Here is a 21,830-nt window from a genome sequence, read left to right as displayed (position 1 = left end):
TCATTGTATCATCGTCTGACGCTGAGTCCCTAAAGCAGTCATCCCTAAAATGACATCAAAATTGTGAGGAGCCGCTCTGTCAAAGAGGTAGCAGAGAGAAACGTGTCTGAGGGATTGAGAGCTGTGATGTGATCAGACCGTATTTTCAGACCCAAAGCTTGCTGCTGTCCATGTTACTACGTGATTGTGTCATTGTGGTATCTAGTCTTAATCATATATTCACTTAAATATAATAGGCTATATTACATTTCCAATCTACATGTGTCAGAAAGGATACACATTCTGACCACGTATCTTAGCCCCTCTCTGCATGATCCCCATCATATGGCTCTTTGAAAATATAGCGGTTTGCATGTAGAACATTTCCTCAAATTAATCCTATAATTGCGCACGTTCAAATATTCCTATGAAATCTCAAACATGTAAATTGAGCACAGTAATCCACTCCCTGCTGTGGGTTGGTTAATGTAGACGCTTCATCAACGCGCACGCATCATCATCATACATTGTGTGCTCTTTCTTGCTATTTGATAAGGAGTCTTCTGTTTTGTGATAAAGGCGTCAATATGACATATTCTTTGACAGCAGTCAATACACTGTCTCCTAAGGCAGAACACCACGCTCGATGGCATGATTTGACAGTCATCGTTACCATTCATTCCGATTTGTAATCCCATAAACGCAGTACCATTTTCCCAATAGGAGGTGGAAAGAGCTTGTTGGCCGGCTGCGGCATGTAGCTGTGGAGAGAAGGCTGTTAATACTCAGTGCATCGAGGGGTGCGATGCATGCGTAAACTAGCGCAAACCTCGCCTTGAAACGCCCCTTACTCCGCACGGAGACCGCTGCCGGCCGCTCACAGCCTGTCAGTGCTACACCGGACTTGCATGGCTACCCAGACTCCTTACTCCATCCAAACCGTACGTCACGCCCACGGACGTTAGTTTCTTCTCCGCGAAGGACAGAGCAGCGGAAGAATGTAGTGTGAGTCGTCAGGTTAGCACTGGACACCGCCGACTCAACTTCTAGCAGGTCTTCGCTCCAAGGATGTATACCTGATACGGATATTCCTGCCTTAACAAGGCTATTAACGATCGAAATCGGGGCACGGATAATCTGGACTCAACAGATTAATTTACAATCACTGCCACTATATGGAATGACCGTTGCGTTCTACAGAAAACATTGAGAAACAGGGCTCTTCGGTCTGGGTCGGCTCATTTGACGCTAAAACGTAAAAATGTCAAATTTGGATATTGCACACATAGATGCTACTCATTTATGTGATCATATCTGAGGGAACTAATTGCAACGCAACTGCCCTCCGCGGTGCAAGTGAGTGTTCTTTGGACACCAAGTCCAGAAATCTTGGCTGGTTGTGGTGCTTCTTCACTCTGCTACTGGGGAATCGATGCATTTACTGCTCAAATCTACTCGGGCTATTTACCTCGTTGCATAGCCTACTGGAGATTGACAGATAACGGAGAGGCAACATCGGTCTCTGGAATAGAGGTAACCATATATCATCATGATTTCATTGTTTTCTCATATGCAAGCTTTTTCAATTCGGACAAAACAGACTAAGAGAAAATTGATAATTGTTTCTACAGAGGTAAGAGTATAGTCACATTGAGGTGTTATGTGATAGTGGAGTTCCATGTGTAATTGCATTTTAGGGTAGGCTAATACTAGGTGTGGATCAGGTGTGGTTTGTTTGACGTGGTGGGGGTCTACAACAGAATGCTGCGTAATGCTCTATGGATAGGCTATTGCACCATTCAAAAGTAACCCTCATACCATGATTCGTTAGCAGAAAGGTCACTACTCTAGTCTCGTTTGGTTGTCTCACCACATAAACAACCACAGGAAATGTAGATATGGTCATTATCAAGTTTGTTCCCCCATCCAGATATTTACTCCTAACATTCTTTAATCTGATCATCCTTCTGTCTTGATTTGTGACAAATACTGCATGCACACTTACAGCACACCAAACTGCTTTGCGACATTGTGAAATATGATTCTTAAGTTCTGTCATAGCCATTGCATTTTCTAAATCGATTCGATTGTGTGTTAAGTGCACTATATCCTAATGGAGATGGTAACCAAGAATGTGAAGACAGTGTTTATTATGAAGAATGCATTTGGAAATTATTTTCAACTATGTTGGCTGAACAGATCCTAGCCTACATGTTTATTTATGTTGATCTTTTTCGAAAAGACATAAAAAGGGCGAGACCGTGTCTGTGAAATCGATCTCCAATCACGTCGCAAATCCACAAGACTATACAGGCTAGGGTTTATGTTGGGACACTCATGTGCCTTACAAAATCAAGACACTGGGAGTAGAAAGTTCAAGAAATGCCTGTGCATATGAGTAATGGGATAAGCAGTGGCACAATTTAACGTCTGGTCTCCCCTTTTTATTTTGTATTGCACACTGGTGGACCAGTGTTTTTTCAATAATTCAAAATTACTTTTAATCATTCGCTTCCATTGGCATTACATAACGCAGGACCACTTTTAATTAATCTGTTCCACCTGAGCTAGTTGAGATTGTGCAATTCGGCTTTTAGCCGAGGTCTCTCCTCATCATTGCCCAATCATGGCAGTGCATTTTTCCACTGATGCAGCACCTAGATGTATATCCTTTGTACCGTAAATCCAGTGAGTATTCTTAATGTCAAGCTGCAGTGCTTGAGAATTACTTATTTTGTACCGCAGGTAGGGGGCCACGGAGCACCAGCCGCAGCTTGCAGCTCCCTCGTCACATGAGCTATAGTCGGTTATGCTTCACATGACAATGCTCTTATATCTGTGGGAACACAGTTAATGTGCTACTAAACAATCCAGGTCAGCTAATACATGCATGTGTGTCTGGCTAGCTACAGGTACCTGCCAAAATAATGGAAACACTTGAGTAAATGAAGGATACAAAGTATATTGAAAGCAGGTGGTTCCACCGAGGTGTGGTTCCTGAGTTAATTAAGCAATTAATATCCCATCAGGCTTATGGCCCTGCTACACTACAGCCATCGTGCATCCGGCATTGCCATCAGTCATTGAGGGAATGATTCCTTTGAAATCAATGAAAGCAGCTATACTGCCCGTGTTGCGCTCACGTTGCGTCACGTCCAATGGCAGCGTTCAAGCTCAAGACTCGCAGAGGTTCAATTTGCGATTGCTTACGCGCAAGTTCATTCTGTCTTGTGAAATGAAATAAGGATAAATAAAGTTGATTTTGGTTGCATATGGCCTCGACTATACACCACGTTATTTTACTAATATTTAGTCAAGAAGCTACTAGCTAACATAAACTATAGCTAGCTAGCTACATTGACTATGTTCACAAACTAAACAAAAGCAACTTGGGTAATTAGAAGATCATTTAGTACAACCACTAGCAACAATTTAATGAGTACTTGCGAAAAACTGGACCAAAGCTATTATTTTAGCAACCATGGCTATGCCCCCATAAGATGACAATGCCCCCATCCACAGGGCACGAGTGGTCACTGAATGGTTTGATGAGCATGAAAGCGATGTAAACCATATACCATGGCCATCTCAGTCACCAGATCTCAACCCAATTGAACAGTTATTGGAGTTCTCAAGTTTCAAGTTGTGTTAGTCCTATGTATGGCATACACTGTCCAGTGAAATGCTTACTTGCAGGTTCCTTCTCGACAATGCAACAACAATAATAAATAATAAAAGATAAGAAAACATTTTAGCATAAGTATAATACAGGAAGGCACAATTTACAGTCCAATATTTACACCTGTTTTGGGGAAAGGGGGATTGGGGCGAATGTGTTTAAATTATGCAGTATTTAGCAATCATAATAAGAGTCTGGTAGCAGCAGTTGTGATGTGTGTGCAGCATTAGTGATGGGGGAAAAAGATTGATGCAGTTACATTTTGGGATATTATTTTGGACGATATATCGTATCGTATCGTTTTGACAATATCGCAATATTATTTTTGCGCTAGTTGGCTGTACCTTCACCAAAACATAGATTGTTCTCCATCTTCTTTTTAATAGGGAGCCAATTTGTTTTCAGCACTTTTATTTCCAGGACTGATCAAAACTTGTTTTGTCATGGCTCTCTCTTGACTCTCTGCAGCAGACATATGATGAGAAATATGTTTTTAACATGAAATCATAATAAAAGTACAGTACGAATCGTGAGAATTGCAATGCATATTGTATCGGCACCTAAGTGTTGTGATACTATCGTATTGTGAGGTCCCTGGCAATTCCCAGCCCTATGTAACATGAATGTATATGTGAGTGTACAGTGGGGAGAACAAGTATTTGATACACTACCGATTTTGCAGGTTTTCCTACTTACAAAGCATGTAGAGGTCTATAATTTTTTATCATAGGTACACTTCAACTGTGAGAAACGGAATCTAAAACAAAAATCCACAAAATCACATTGTATGATTTTTAAGTAATTAATTTGCATTTTATTGCATGACATAAGTATTTGATACATCAGAAAAGGAGAACTTAATATTTGGTACAGAAACCTTTGTTTGCAATTACAGAGATCATACGTTTCCTATAGATCTTGAACAGGTTTGCACACACTGAACCCACACACTATTGGGTTCAGGTCTGGAGACTGGCTAGGCCACTCCAGGACCTTGAGATGCTTCTTACGGAGCCACTCCTTAGTTGCCCTGGCTGTGTGTTTCGGGTCATTGTCATGCTGGAAGACCCAGCCACGACCCATCTTGAATGCTCTTACTGAGGGAAGGAGGTTGTTGGCCAAGATCTCGCAATACATGGCCCCATCCATCCTCCCCTCAATACAGTGCAGTCGTCATGTCCCCTTTACAGAAAAGCATCCCCAAAGAATGATGTTTCCACCTCCATGCTTCACAGTTGGGATGGTGTTCTTGGGGTTGTACTCATCCTTCTTCTTCCCCCAAACACGGCGAGTGGAGTTCAGATCAAAAAGCTCTTTTTTTGTCTCATCAGACAACATTACCTTCTCCCATTCCTCCTCTGGATCATCCAGATGGTCAATGGCAAACTTCAGACGGGCCTGGACATGCGCTGGCTTGAGCAGGGGGAACTTGCGTATGCTGCAGGATTTTAATCCATGACGGCGTAGTGTGTTACTAATGGTTTTCTTTGAGACTGTGGTCCCAGCTCTCTTCAGGTCATTGACCAGGTACTGCCGTATAGTTCTGGGCTGATCCCTCACCTTCCTCATGATCATTGATGCCCCACGAGGTGAGATCTTGCATGGAGCCCCAGACTGAGGGTGATAGACCGTCATCTTGAACTTCTTCCGTTTTCTAATAATTGCGCCAACAGTTGTTGCCTTCTCACCAAGCTGCTTGCCTATTGACCTGTAGCCCATCCCAGCCTTGTGCAGGTCTACAATTTTATCCCTGATGTCCTTACACATCTCTCTGGTCTTGGCCATTGTGGAGAGGTTGGAGTCTGTTTGATTGAGTGTGTGGACAGGTGTCTTTTATACAGGTAACGAGTTCAAACAGGTGCAGTTAATACAGGTAATGAGTGGAGAACAGGAGGGCTTCTTAAAGAAAAACTAACAGGTCTGTGAAAGCCGGAATTATTACTGGTTGGTAGGTGATCAAATACTTATGTCATGCAATAAAATGCAAATTAATTACTTAAAAATCATACCTGATTTTCTGGATTTTTGTTTTAGATTCCGTCTCTCACAGTTGAAGTGTACCTATGATAAAAATTACAGACCTCTACATGTTTTGTAAGTAGGAAAACCTGCAAAATCGGCAGTGTATCAAATACTTGTTCTCCCCACTGTATGTCTGCTAAGGTGCAGAGAGTCAGTGCAGGTGATCAGTCCAGTTCAAGTGTTCAGCAGTCTGATGGATTGTAGATAGAAACTGTCTCTGAGCCTGTTGGTATCAGACCTCATGCTCCGATACCGTCTGCCTGATGGTGAGGGAATGAATAGCTCGTGGTGGGGTGTGTGTGGTCCTTGATGATGCTGCAGGCCTTCCTCAGGCACTGTTTTAAGTAGATGGGTGGGAGCACGATCCCAGTGATGATTCTGGAGTGGCGTCTGACACAGCGTTTTCCACCACCATCAACAAAACCCCAAATTATGGAATTTCTTGTGGAAGAATGGTGTTGAATTCCTCCAATAGAGTTCCAGACACTTGTAGAATCTATGCCAAGGTGCATTGAAGCTGTTCTGGCTCATGGTGGCTCAATGCCCTTTTAAGACACTTTATGTTGGTGTTTCCTTTTTTTTGGTTAGTTACATGTTGCCCTCTGCATTCTTGTATTGATCCACTCCCTGTGTGTGTTAATGGGTAGGCTGATATTGGCTAGGAATTGTTTAACAGCTGCCAAGGATCTGTGTGCATGTCTGGACTGTTATCATTCTGCTATGTGCCCGGAGGTGACAAATAAGACTTGACATCGGAATCTTGAGATACACTGACCTCAAATTGACAAAGAGTGTATGCGCTCCCGAGGTATCTCTCGAGATCTATTAGTGCTGTCTGGTGTTCTTTGTCCCGCGATAATGGATAGCTGACCTTCTGCAATATTCTCCCCCCTCCATTCCGTCTTCCACCCTCTAAACCTCTGTCTCTAAGACAGGTGACAGGCAGGGACACATGAAATGACAGTCCCCTCCGCCCATGTAGGACATCATGCTGCCAGTCTGAGGGTGTCAGTACCAGCATGGCTCTATAATAAGGCACATGGCTGCACCATCTGCTCCTGGGTTCACTATTTAAATGTGAGAATAGGCCTGGTGGAGCATCCTGGCCTTGGAAGTGTTTGTAAGGATTTTCCTGAAATCAGTTGGATTTTCTAGAAATATGATTTACAGCTATAATTGTTTTTTACTTGAAGACCGTAAAACATGTATGCTTTCAGGTAATACAAATCATGGCAAGACAAAAAGGAACTGTTGAGGTTTGTTCCTGAAATGTCCCAAAATGTATCTCTCTAAAATGAATACAGTTTAATCATATTTCACTATAATCTCAGATCTACATCAAGATGAAAGGGGCATGAATATTTCATGATGCATTTTGAAATGAATGTAAAGTGTAATATCGCTTCTGTGTGGAAAATTAGCTCAGTCGTCATTAGTGATCGCCTACCGGAGATCTCATTAATGTTTTCGGAAACATTGGTTAGAGTTGTTCTCGGTTGAGCAGAGCCTGTAGGCTAAAGTAACAATGTCCACTGAGGTGCTATATTTCAGCAGTTTTGGACTAATCACCTGATCTGTTGATAATACAGGGTTTGGTTCCTGCTTAGTAAGCACTTATTAAACGGGTGTTCTTCCATCCAGTCCGTAAGGCCATGAATCATTTAAAGTCTAACTCAAAGTCATGGGCTCATCAATCAGGATGGCATGTTAGCGAGCACTTCAGTGGGGTAATTAAGTTTAGACTGGTGAGAAACCCCACCTGTCTTCACCACAAGGACCCAATCACGCTCCACGATAAAGTAGTACTTCAGTAGTAGCTGTATGCTAATGTAACACTTGGTAAAGTGATGTTATCCTCAAAATGTGCAAGGTGTTTTCATCACACGTACAAGTGTGTTGAGATGGATGTGTCCGACGCATATTAATACTTGTCCTGTTTTTGTGAAGAGAGCTAGGCAAGTGCTATCATACACAGTACCTTGATGTAGCTGGCATCTTTGACAAGGCTTCATACCTGCAAGCTGGCCTTCATTATCTGCTCCCATGCTGATTGTTTCACAATGACTATGCTCTTACTTGCATCAACAGTCAATAATGTGTTATTGATTATATCCCTGCATCAGTTAAATGAACGTAATACATTCCTTTTGGACAAGGCTTTTCCAAATCTGTGTTATTGTTGGGCCTTCTCCAAAAGAAAAAGGCACAGCACCAAATGGGTTTCTTTGATGGCATTTTTGATGCATTTCTCAGTGGGATTGAGGCAGATATTTCTACAGTAGGCTGGTAGTCAGCATGGTGCTTTTTGATGACTATAGAAAGGCTCCTTGATGAGCATAGGGAGTGTGATTTACAGGAAGTGTGTTTTATATATGTGTAATTATGTTCTACAAAGACTAACATCCCAGCCAGCTACCAGATCCCTTACTTAATGACACCTCCACAGTGCTCATAACCCCACTCCCATCACCAGTACCACCCCTTAACCCCTCAACCCCCCTCCACTCCATCAGCCCAGCATGTAATGTACCAATTGATCCTTATCAAGCCCAAATAGGCTGCTGTGGAAGTATATTTTACTAAGCTCCCCCTCCCCCCTCTCTCTCTCTGTTACCCCACACTGTCATGGAACAGATGTGAAGACCAGGCTTATGACTGAAGTGGGGGGTCCGTCACTCCCCCATCTCACTCCAGAAACCAGCCTTTAAGATGGAAGCACATTGATACTGTGCTTGAAACCTTTTTACACCTCTGAGTCTGAAAAGGCGGGTAGCAATTGCAGTGTCAATTTCTTGGGCTCTATGGCCTTCTGCATCTCATGTTGGCTGTTACCGTGTCTATGCAAGAAAGGAGAGAGACCGTGGCATCTCACAGTGTATAATTTTCTCATTTCCCCAATACTTTTCCAATAGCGAAATCGTATTCCATATATTATTCCATATATTATTATCTCGCTAAGACACATTCTTTTTCATTACGCCACTTGTCTATTTGACCTTTCTTATTCGTTTGGATGACATCAAAGCGAGAGGATGATGCATCTATGGCACTTCGCCATTAAAATGTAACATTGTAATTGCAATAATTAGCTTGCAACCTTTAGGAAGGCTCTAATTTGAATTCCTAATTACTAGGGAGGCAAACGATGGTCTTTCAGTTCCATTGGGTTTGCCATTTTACACTGCGGTAGAGGTTAAGTATGGGAGTAATGACTTTGTGCTGCTTATAAATATATGCTTACCTTATCTCATTAGGTTGACTATAGAATATTAAATATCATTCACTGATGGATTATTGGGATTCATAAAGTCCCATCCCCTGTTATTACACAAGTCAACCTTAAATTCCTACACATCATTTATCTTATCTCAACAGTTGGCCTTCCTTTGACTTTATATCCTGCCCTGTATCTCTCCCTCTCCCTCTCTCACTCTCACTCTCACTCTCACTCTCATGCTCTCTCACTCTCTCTCTCTCTCTCTCTCTCCCGCTCTGCTGTAACCACTGGCACAGACAGAACTAATCACTTGCCGAATACCCTCTGGGGAACAGATCTGGCTCTGTGGGATTACTCCTCCTACTCCCGGCTGCCGCATTCCGATGTGACTCAATCCCATTGCATCCTGCCTATCGAGCGACCAGAATCTCAATCAGCCTGCTTCTGACCTCTGCTGCCAGGCATCTGGACCGGTGCCACTCACTGCCTGGTGAGATGGGGTATTAATGGATGGATACTGCGCTGTGCCGGGCTGGGACAGACCTCACTGCCAGGTCTGCTTCTGTGCTGTGCACGTCCAAAGTCACATTTTACTGTCTGGACCTTTATATTAGTCCTAGTGGGCACAGCACTTGGCCAGCAAATCAACCATGACACACAGTAAACCCTGTGAATATCAGTGTCCTCCCCCTCCTCTTCCCCCCTCCCACAGCCTTGTGCAGCCTGTCAGGTGGATGATATACAGTAAATAACAATGTTCTCTGTAACCATCTGCATCCTCTCCTATCAGACGGTGGGATCCATACAGACCTATCCGGCTCAATGTCAGCAGGCAATGCTGCCACATCTGGGCCTGTGTACATCTAACCAGATGCATTAGCATTAGTGCTGCCAAGGTTAGTGTGCCAGTTGAGAGGATTCCTGAGCTGAGACTTTACTGACACACATCAGGTTGGGATAAGGGCCGGGAAAGGAGGCAGATGGAGGCAGACGTGGGTGTGCCAGGTTTATGATCAGGATTATACAGGCAGGATCACATTCCCCAACTCACTCACTACAAAGGGCCTCGAGCAGATTGGTCCTAATCTAAATATAAAACAAAAAAAACATGACAAAACAACCCAAAAAGCAGAGGATCTATTCATGAGCAGAGGATGAGGGATGGCCATGCACAACTAAGAAGGAGAGCTGCTGCTGTGGAAATGTCCCATCAAAGAGCGGTACTTCAGGCTGCGTTCCGTACAGTACTGTCTGTATTCCACTTAACCCCTTCCCCCACAATGCAACGCTCCAGGACGATCTCCTCTCTCTTTGTTCTCCCTCTGGCTTTACATCCAAACAGCTGCAAACATAAACAAAGCACCTATGATTGACAGAGTCTTTATGAAGCAAGATATTGTTGCTGAGAGGTTCTTATCGTGACAGTCTTTTGACCCTGGCCCCAGTGAGAAATTACACATGCTGTGTTATCACACAAGCTGTACACTTTTACAGCAGGTTAAACAATTACACAACCCGCTCCTCAAACAGCAGTGGAATGCATTAGAGTGGTGGAGCGGCATTGTTCAAGTTGCCTGTTTATGTCTGTTTATGCAGATCTATGTGAGGAGGTGGATGCTGCGCTGGCATATTTCCCTGAGTCAGGGGGTCAATGTTCTCCATAGTATTTCTGCCACATCATCACATTGCTCCAGCGCCTTGCATATGATCCCTGCAACAGCTGTGTGGCTTGGCATGTGTGTGTGGGCACAGGGTGGGTAGACACTAGACAGAGGTCAACCTGAGTGCTGTGCGGCACATATTGAGGACAACTGCTGTGAATTATTCTATGCTAATCTATTATACAGTAGCTTACGTGGAGTGTGGTGATCCTACTGGGTGCTATAAATTGCATGTCTGTAATTAGGTCCCTCATGGGCCTTGGCTATCAGGCAGCAGAGGAGATTACTTGTCTAGCTGGTTTGAGAAATGCTTTGTCAGCATCTTTTCGTAATTCAAGTCAGTTGAAGTCAATAGCGCTTTCTTGTTTTATTTTTTACAATTTGGTAATCAGAGAGAAGATCCAGTCTATAGCCCTTAGTTGAGTTAGGTTAGGTGAGGCCAAGTTAGGCTAGGGCAACAGAGGTAAGGACGTTAGTAGTGTTCTTGAACGCCTCAGGGAATCATGAGAGACATCAGGCTGATCCAGAGTATGAGCATAACTAAGTTGTACTATATACATGGGGTATTGGAAGTGATGCAGACAATTACATTGATGTAAGTTACAATCTATCTGCAATATTAAGCTGATCTACCACCTTAAAAAAAAAAAAAAAAAGTGTACTATATATAGTACTGTATATATATATATAGTGCATTTTTACCCATATTTTTTACCATTAAACATTCAGAATACATTACAGTCTATCACAGATAGTGTCTGCTAACCAAGCATAACTCTAGGTTTCCCCCTGCGAGCTAAGGTGTGACGTTTGGAGACACCAACTCCAGGACACATCACTTCACTATAGTGCCTGAGGCAGGCATTGGCATTTACAGCTCACAGTGAGTTAGGGTACTGTCAAAGTGACAAAGATCTGTTGGCAGATATCGCTCCACACATCGATATGGGTAATGGGGGCGCATGCTTAAACAGGCTGATTTTCATACGACTTTCATGGGCAGCCTGAATGAAGAAGCAACATTCCTTCTCTTCTTGATGTGTGACAGTATGTCATATTTTATACTAGTTATGAATCCCACTAGCTTATTTATGTGCCCCATGAATGCTAGTGTTATTGTTATTGCAGTGTGAGATGCGTTTAAAATAATGTAGCATTTAACAGACTGAAAGCAAATAAATATTTTATCTCAGACTTACAGTTGAAGTCGGAAGATTACATACACTTAGGTTGGAGTCATTAAAACCCGTTTTTCAACCACTCCACAAATTTCTTGTTAACAAACTATAGTTTTGGCAAGTCAGTTAGGACATCTACTTTGTGCATGACACAAGTAATTTTTCCAACAATCGTTTACAGACAGATTATATCACTTATAATTCACTGTATCACAATTCCAGTGGGTCAGAAGTTTACATACACTAAGTTGACTGTGCCTTTAAATCGTTTGGACATTTCCAGAAAATGATGTCATGGCTTTGGAAGCTTCTGATAGGCTAATTGACATCATTTGAGTCAATTGGAGGTGTACTTGTGGATGTATTTCAAGGCCTACCTTCAAACTTACTGCCTCATTGCTTGCCATCATGGGAAAATCAAAAGAAATCAGCCAAGACCTCAGAAAAAAAATAGTAGACCTCCACAAGTCTGGTTCATCCTTGGGAGCAATTTCCAAACGGCTGAAGGTACCACGTTCATCTGTACAAACAATAGTACGCAAGTATAAACACCATGGGACCATGTAGACGTCATACCGCTCAGGAAGGAGACGCGTTCTGTCTCCTAGAGATGAACATACTTTGTGCGAAAAGTGCAAATCAATCCCAGAACAACAGCAAAGGACCATCTGAAGATGCTGGACGACATAACCTGAAAGGCCACTCAGAAAGGAAGAAGCCACTGCTCCAAAACCGCCATAAAAAATCCAGACTACAGTTTGCAACTGCACATGGGGACAAAGATCTTACTTTTTAAAGAAATGTCCTCTGGTCTGATGAAACAAAAATATTACTTTTTGGCCATAATGACCATTATGTTTGGAGGAAAAATGGGGTGGCTTGCAAGCCAAAGAACACCATCCCAACCGTGAAGCACGGGGGTGGCAGCATCATGCTGTGGGGGTGCTTTGCTGCAGGAGGGACTGGTGCACTTCACAAAATAGATGGCATCATGAGGAAGGACAATTATGTGGATATATTGAAGCAACATCTCAAGACATCAGTCAGGAAGTTAAAGCTTGGTCGCAAATGGGTCTTCCAAATGGACAATGACCCCAAGCATACTTCCAAAGTTGTGGCAAAATGGCTTAAGGACAACAAAGTCAAGGTATTGGAGGGGCCATCACAAAGTCCTGACCTCAATCCTATAGAAAATGTGTGGGCAGAACTGAAAAAGTGTGTGCAAGCAAGGAGGCCTACAAACCACACTCAGTTACACCAGCTCTGTCAGGATGAATGGACCATAATTCACCCAACTTATTGTGGGAAGCTTGTGGAAGGCTACCCGAAACGTTTGACCCAAGTTAAACAATTTAAAGGCAATGCTACCAAATACTAATTGAGTGTATGTAAACTTCTGACCCACTGGGAATGTGATGAAAGAAATAAAAGCTTAAATAAATAATTATCTCTACTATTATTCTGACATTTCACATTCTTAAAATAAAGTGGTGATCCTAACTGACCTAAAACAGGGAATTTTTACTAGGATTAAATGTCAGGAATTGAGTTTAAATGTATTTGGCTAAGGTGTATGTAAACTTCCGACTTCAACTGTATAAGCCATTTTTTTGTAAGGCAAAATGGAAAGTTCCTATTACTTAAGGACCGTATTTTTCACTTTCACTTTTCTTTCTTTTTTTCCCTCTGCTCAAAAGAGCTATGATAATGTTGATGGTTCATTTAAATAGGTACACCAAGTGCACTCTATCAGAAGGACTCATACCATTTGAATCTCAAACCTTCAGATATCCACTGTAAAAGGTTCCCGCTACCTCTGGTTGGTTGTCTGCCAAGGGTAATATATGTTAATGGTACAGTGTTACATATTTAATAATGGCCTTGTTTTATTTATAGGGCCGTTAAATATGCATTGTTCCTGAGCAATAGGAGTGCACTTTTCTATTCGTTCTTCCTAAGCCATACAAACACTCTTATAAAAAAAGGTGCTATTTGTGTAATGTCTGTTGGTTTGTGTTTTTTTGTTTGTCTTGACAACTAAAAAAATACAAAAACTTGAATTTAAATATGTGATATCTAGAACCTAAAAGGGTTCTTCAGCTGTCCCCATAGGAGAACCCTTTGAAGAACCCTTTATGGTTCCATCTAGAACCCTTTCCACAGACAGTTCTACATGGAACCCAAAAGGGTTCTACCTGGAACCAAAAAGGGTTCTACCTGGTACCAAAAAGGGTTATCCTATGGGGAGTGTATAGTTTGTTTACTAGGGCCTAAAATAGTTTAACCAACAACATCCGCTCCACTCTCTCTGGCTTAACTCGACTTAGATGAAGGTCTAATGCTGTTATCACCATTGAGATCAAAGGTCCCCTATGTTGGCACATGTTCTGCATCATTACCCTTCTGAAATGGCTCTCAAAACAAACTGAAATGGTAAACTGAAATGAGTCACAAACAGGGTCACCTGACCATATAGCCAATGCAGTCAAAGACCAAAGCCATTTCCTGTACTGCACTCCCATTACATGTGACTTGTAGATCACATTGCATCAGTCCTCATGTCACACCCAACCCCATGCTTTTAATTTTTTTCATTTCATCTTATGTCTACTGTTTCATGGCCATAAGTGCCTGGGTTAGCGCTGGATCTCTCTGTCCTTTTCACCATTTGAACTCTACTCTAAGTGCATGATAACATATGGTCTATTATATGCCTTCCTGAGTGTGATCCAATGGGTCCTAACTGCTGTTATGTAAAAGAGTGTATGTGTGTGTGTGTACATGACAGGCTTGCACCTTAATGTATTCTGTTGCCTGGCTCCCAGTCCCTTCTCTCATATGGGCTTAGCACTAACTCAACTGACCTGAGTGTGTGGAGCGGTCACATAACAGTTCTAGTTGGGCTGCTAGACTAGCAGAGATGTGATTTGTTCAGAGGGTGACATCTGTCTGCTTCGAACCTCAGTGGGAGAGCGGGAGAGGCCATGGTGAGAGAGGGGAAATTACATTGTGATTTATTTCTGTTTGGGGATATCTCACAGGTGTTATTATTCTGTTTAATGCCCTGCCCTTTTCACAGAAATGAAATGAAGCTTGAGAAATGGTTGTTGGAATTTACACTGAGTGTACAAAATATTAAGAGCACATTCCTAATATTGAGTTGCATCCCCCTTATGCACTCAGAACAGCCTCAATTCGTCAGGGCATGAACAAGGTGTTGAAAGTGTTCCACACACAGGGATGCTGGCCAATGTTGATTCCAATGCTTCCCACAGTTGTGTCAAGTTGGCTGGATGTCCATTGGGTGGAGGGCCTGTTGAGTGTGAAAAACCCAGCAGCGTTGCAGTTCTTGACACAAATCAGTGCGCCTGGCACCTACTACTATACCCCGTTCAAAGGCACTTACATATTTTGTCTTGCCCATTAACCCTCTGAATGGCACAGATTCACAATCCATGTCTCGATTGTCTCAAGGCTTCCAAATCCTTCTTTAACCTGTTTCCTCCCCTTCATCTACACTGAAGTGGATTTAACAAGTGACATCAATAAAGGATCATAGCTTTCACCTCGATTCACCTGTTCAGTCTATGTCATGGAAAGAGCAGGTGTTCTTAATGATTTGTACACTCAGTTAATGCGTTAATGGGTAGATGAATAGGCGGTGTTGACACTCTGCACTGAGTTGTCAGACGACTGTTTGATCATTGTCTCCAATGCAACGGCCTAGAAATGCTTTACTACCGTTAAATGTATAATTTAATGAGTTTGAGCAACACAAAGTTAATCATTAGTGGTTGTAATTCCCATACCTAAAATACAATTATTACTAATGCATGTAGATATGTCACAGTGTGGATTCCGTCCCTTTCCTCGCCACAACCTGGGCTCGAACACATCGACAACAGTCACCCACGAAGCTTCGCTACCCATCGCTCCACAAAAGCCGAGCATGGGAAACAACTACTTCAAGGTCTCATAGTGAGTGACGTCTGAAAATAGCTGTGCAGCGACGCTCCCCATCCAATCTGACAGAGCTTGAGAGGATCTGCATAGAAGAATGGGATAAACTCCCCTAATACAGGTGTGCCAAGCTTGTAGCGTCATACCCAAGAAGACTCAAGGCTGTAATCGCTGCAATAAGTGCTTCAACAAAGTACTGAGGTAAGGGTCTGAATACTTATGTAAATGTGACATTTCAGTTATTGATTTTTAAGAAATTAGCAACAATTTCTAAAAACTTGTTTTTGCGTTGTCATTATGGGGTATTGTGTGTAGATTGATGAGGGGGGAAAAAAGGGGTCTGAATACTTTCCGAATGCATTGTATAGTATACTAAAAGACTGAAAAAAGTATGTTTAAGTGTAATGATATTATATTTATAGTGTACTTAAGATATACTAGAAAAATACATCTCGTATTTGAAGTATATTATTATAATCTTTTGTATATTTAAGTATACTTTAGTATACTTGTAATATATGTAGTATATATTTTTTCGCGCTTATGTTTAGTGGAAGTATTGTTCACATATTTTTGAAATTTGTATCTAAAAGCATAAATGAGAAATAATTTATCAAAGTTGGCATATATGTGACATTTTGGCCTTACCCAGGCCTCCTTTAAGACTCCATAATGTTTCATCTGTAGGTGCTACAAAAAAACAATTGGTGTCATATGAAGCTTTACAACTTGCTATGTAATATGATTGGTATTTTGATTTCAATAAGATATTTTTCTATGTTAACTTATGAATATTGAAAAATGTAAACATGAATATAAAAAAAAATTACAATTTAGATTTGTTGAACATAATATATTCTGTGGGCATATCAAAGTTCCAGAGTGGGATCTCTGCTACTTTTAGAGTTATGATTCAATTTGTAAGAGTCTCTGCCATTTTGTAAGCACTATGCCAAATTCTCTGTATAAAATGGGCCATAACTTTAAACCTACCAGACATTCCACTCTGTAACTTTGATATGCCCGTAGAGTATATTATTTCTAACAATATATTGAAAAAATAGGCAAATATAAAATGGTGTTTTTCAGTATTCATGTTTATATTTTTCAATATTCATCAATTAATGTGCTTTTTTAAAATCAAAATACTACTCATATTACAGAGCAAGCGGCAAAGCTTCATAAAACAAGAACATTTGCTTTGTACAGTGGGGAAAAAAAGTATTTAGTCAGCCACCAATTGTGCAAGTTCTCCCACTTAAAAAGATGAGAGAGGCCTGTAATTTTCATCATAGGTACACGTCAAATATGACAGACAAAATGAGAAGAAAAAAAATCCAGAAAATCACATTGTAGGATTTTTTATGAATTTATTTGCGAATTATGGTGGAAAATAAGTATTTGGTCAATAATAAAAGTTTCTCAATACTTTGTTATATACCCTTTGTTGGCAATGACACAGGTCAAACGTTTTCTGTAAGTCTTCACAAGGTTTTCACACACTGTTGCTGGTATTTTGGCCCATTCCTCCATGCAGATCTCCTCTAGAGCAGTGATGTTTTGGGGCTGTCGCTGGGCAACACGGACTTTCAACTCCCTCCAAAGATTTTCTGTGGGGTTGAGATCTGGAGACTGGCTAGGCCACTCCAGGACCTTGAAATGCTTCTTACGAAGCCACTCCTTCGTTGCCCAGGCGGTGTGTTTGGGATCATTGTCATGCTGAAAGACCAGGCCACGTTTAATCTTCAATGCCCTTGCTGATGGAAGGAGGTTTTCACTCAAAATCTCACGATACATGGCCCCATTCATTATTTCCTTTACACGGATCAGTCATCCTGGTCCCTTTGCAGAAAAACAGCACCAAAGCATGATGTTTCCACCCCCATGCTTCACAGTAGGTATGGTGTTCTTTGGATGCAACTCAGCATTCTTTGTCCTCCAAACACAACGAGTTGAGTTTTTACCAAAAAGTTATATTTTGGTTTCATCTGACCATATGACATTCTCCCAATCCTCTTCTGGATCATCGAAATGCACTCTAGCAAACTTCAGACGGGCCTGGACATGTACTGGCTTAAGCAGGGGGACACGTCTGGCACTGAGTCCCTGGCGGTGTAGTGTGTTACTGATGGTAGGCTTTGTTACTTTGGTCCCAGCTCTCTGCAGGTCATTCACTAGGTCCCCCCGTGTGGTTCTGGGATTTTTGCTCACCGTTCTTGTGATCATTTTGACCCCACGGGGTGAGATCTTGCGTGGAGCCCCAGATCGAGGGAGATTATCAGTGGTCTTGTATGTCTTCCATTTCCTAATAATTGCTCCCACAGTTGAATTTCTTCAAACCAAGCTGCTTACCTATTGCAGATTCAGTCTTCCCAGCCTGGTGCAGGTCTACAATTTTGTTTCTGGTGTCCTTTGACAGCTCTTTGGTCTTGGCCATAGTGGAGTTTGGAGTGTGACTGTTTGAGGTTGTGGACAGGTGTCTTTTATACTGATAACAAGTTCAAACAGGTGCCATTAATACAGGTAACGAGTGGAGGACAGAGGAGCCTCTTAAAGAAGAAGTTACAGGTCTGTGAGAGCCAGAAATCTTGCTTGTTTGTAGGTGACCAATTACTTATTTTCCACCATAATTAGCAAATAAATTCATTAAAAATCCTACAATGTGATTTTCTGGATTTTTTTTCTCAATTTGTCTGTCATAGTTGACGTGTACCTATGATGAAAAGTACAGGCCTCTCTCATCTTTTTAAGTGGGAGAACTTGCACAATTGGTGGCTGACTAAATACTTTTTCCCCCCGCTGTAGCACCTACAGATTAAACATTATGGAGTCTTAAAGGACCTGGGTAAGGCCAAAATGTCACAAACTTTGATTAATTATTTCTTAATTATGCTTTTAAATGCAAATGTCAAACATATGTCAACAATCCTCCTCCAAACAACTATTCTATGGATTATATTTCATAAAAATCCCCCAAATGATGGTATTTTTTGTTCTGGTTTCATGATGAATCACTCACATGTAAAGGTTCATCTGTCTGATTCAACCCTTTTATGTGGAGATTTAAAGAAGGACTCTGTAAAAGGGGCACGCTGTAACTTCTGTAACCTCTACTAATTAACGCCAGATGCGTGTCTAGTAATGGACACTGAAATTAAAGTTTGATGTGCCAATATACGTGGCCTTTCTTTATATATTGATGCACTTGATTTGGATTTAGGCTGTATTTATGATTCAGAGAAATAGAATAAGCTCTGGCTATATCTAGTTCTGTGATGGTATAACAAATTCACATGAAAAGGACATCTCTGCTATTGTCTAGATGCTGAGGATGACAGGCAGGTCCAAAGCCTGCGGCAGTGTTCCGGTGATATGATCTAAGATGTTTTTTTACTGTATATACAGTACCAGTCAAAGGTTTGGACACACCTACTCATTCAAGGGTTTTTCTTTATTTTTACTATTTTCTACATTGTAGAATAATAGTGAAGACATCAAAACTATGAAATAACACATATGGAATCATGTAGTAACCAATAAAGTGTTAAACAAATCAAAACATATTTTATATTTGAGATTCTTCAAAGTAATAATAATAATAATAATAATATGCCATTTAGCAGACGCTTTTATACAAAGCGACTTACAGTCATGTGCGCATACATTTTTTACGTATGGGTGGTCCCGGGGATCGAACCCACTACCCTGGTGTTGCAAGCGCCATGCTCTACCAATTGAGCTACAGAGGACCACCCTTTGCCTTGATGACAGCTATGCACACTCTTGGCATTCTCTCAACCAGCTGCCCACACAGCTTGGTGGATTTTTTGAATTTTATGAATTACTTTAGAATTGTATTTTGTCTCTTTTCATTTTTCAGTCTAGTAAGAGGCTAACCTAACGTAGCAGGGGTAAAGAAACGGTTTAACTATATGCCGCACATTTCTGTCATGATGAGAAAAATAAACTGTTGGGGCAGGGTTTCTTCTGCACTGTTCAACCAATCCAGTAAATGTGGAGGAGGAGTTAAGATGGAGTGTTGCCTTGAAAATATTCCAGATGGAAACAACTTCAGAGAGCAAGCTAGCAAATGTGCTGTAGCCAGCTGCTACATGTTACACCGGAGACTGTAAACAGCGAGTTGCACATCCAAAAGTGGAAGTCGAGTCACAGGCTCTCTTCCTTTTCACCTGAAAACTGGATGTGTCCGATTTTTGATGAGGTTGGCACAGCAGAACAAACTCAAATCAAATAAAAACTAGTTATGGGAAACTAGGCTTTCTGAAGGCTTTGGTGCTTTCACCAAATTGTGCAGAAAAACGGTTCCTTTCTCGGAGCTTCATTATTTGTTCACAATGCACATTAGTGACATCTGCTGGTCAACAATAAATAGCAGCGTGTGATTATCAGATAGACGTTTTATTTCTCCACTGTTTTTATCAAAACTCTTTGGCGCAGCGGTAAATCGTTGGCTTTAGTAGCCTAAAATCAGTAGGAATACCAGGTTTACGTCATGCTTCCCTTTAAAAAATAATAATTTATGGCATCATTTAGGATGCTTAAGGCAGAAGCTTATACTATACTAAATAAAGCAAATTATTTGAACAATAGTGCAGAAAGTGTGGTTTTAATTTTTTTTTAATAATGTGCCTTCACCAGGATTTGACCTCACCCTCACGTCCCTGCTAAGCTACCGGTCAGGTACATTTCTGTACAAAATCCTAACTGGCTCTAGGGATGATGAGCGCAAGGCTTATGTAAGATGTTATGTCATAGTTGTTTGTGTCTGAGTGTGACTCAATAAAAGTAGCAGGAGCAGGTGTTTCAGTCTCTCTCCAGTCTGCCGGGTCCTAGCCTGCACTGCCCTACAGTTGGATCTGTGATGACGACTAGCATTCAGCCTGGGCCCCAGCAGAGCCAAGCAGTCTCTTTCTATTAGTGAAAGGAGCCTAGCTCTGCACATTGACACTTCTTCTCTGGTGACTTCATCACGCTTCTGTACTGTACGGAAATAACTTTAAACTTCTCTAAAAACAGCTCTTTTATTTTTGTTTATTTTTTTATGGGCATCACCCAGTGACAGGTGAAAGAGGCTAAGAAAACTTCAAACGAGAATCGTTCCTCTACAAAGTCTACATACTGCAAACAAAGTGTTTGACGTATATATTTTCTATGTTCCTTTCATATGGAGTTCGTACGTTTCTCGTTGTCACAGCGTGCCAACTGCCATAGTCACCGAGTGATATCAAAGGGTCCCGGGTGTTGGTGGTTGGATGGAGGACGGGGGGATAAGAGGTAGGGGAGAATGCTTCAACAGGCTGATCAAAGGGGAGGTGTGCGGTGACAGGGCGTCTGTTAGGAACCTGATCTGTTCCTGGATCACAGGGCTAGGAACGGGCTCTGCCTCCCAGGAGCCACATATGTGATGGGGGCTAGCAGCTTCCATTGCCATGACAGCAGCGGCTGACTTGAGGCTCCCAGGGAAGGGGGTCTGGGTAGTCACGGTGCTGGATATGTTTTTTCTCATACCCCATCACCAGCCTGACAATCTCTCCATTTTAGTGGTTTTCTACTCCCAAATGCTGCCTGGGAAAGTGGATAACTTTGCTTTGCAAAGCATCATGGGCGCAAGTGCCTTGGTGCAGATAACGTGTTAACAGAGCAATGTGTTAATATTGTATGTGGCTGTACCTTTAGCCTATCTAATCATTTTATCTAGCTCAACCAAGAAAAATAAATTGAACTGTCCCCTTCCTTTCCTCTCCCCGTCTCCAGGCAAGTCAAATTTAATTGTCGATTCAGATGCTTTTTATTTGTATTTGTATTTATTATGGGATCCAAGGCAGCAGCTACTCTTCCTGGGGTCCAGAAAATGAAGGCAGTTATATTTTTTAAAACATTACAATACATTCATAACATATTTCACAACATATTAAGTGTGTGACCTCAGGCCTCTACTCTACTACCACATATATATAACACAAAATCCATGTGTACAAAATCCGTGTGTATAGTACGTATGTAATCATGTGTTTGTATGCATGTGTCTATGTTTGTGTTGCTTCCTCAACTTGCTCAATTTCCACATTATTCATTACAAGATTTAGTTGAGGTTTAGGGTTTCGTTAATTATT

General features: G+C 41.6%; 1 protein-coding gene across 3 annotated transcripts in view; it reads left to right on the top strand.

Moving 5' to 3' along the window:
- Nucleotides 1-752: 752 nt before the first annotated feature.
- Nucleotides 753-21,830, top strand: part of LOC121562277 (leucine-rich repeat and fibronectin type III domain-containing protein 1-like protein) — a 143,215-nt gene continuing 122,137 nt past the window's right edge. For all 3 annotated transcript variants that reach the window (XM_041874588.2, XM_041874596.2, XM_041874590.2), the window contains exon 1: nt 753-1,512. The gene's annotated coding sequence lies outside the window, so the exon portion shown is untranslated. The remainder of the gene's footprint in view (nt 1,513-21,830) is intronic.

This window comes from Coregonus clupeaformis, chromosome 5 (genome assembly GCF_020615455.1).
Source record: "Coregonus clupeaformis isolate EN_2021a chromosome 5, ASM2061545v1, whole genome shotgun sequence".
Taxonomy (NCBI): Eukaryota; Metazoa; Chordata; class Actinopteri; order Salmoniformes; family Salmonidae; genus Coregonus; species Coregonus clupeaformis.
The sequence above is the reverse complement of the archived record's forward strand: the minus strand, read 5'-3'. Positions and strand labels throughout refer to the sequence as shown.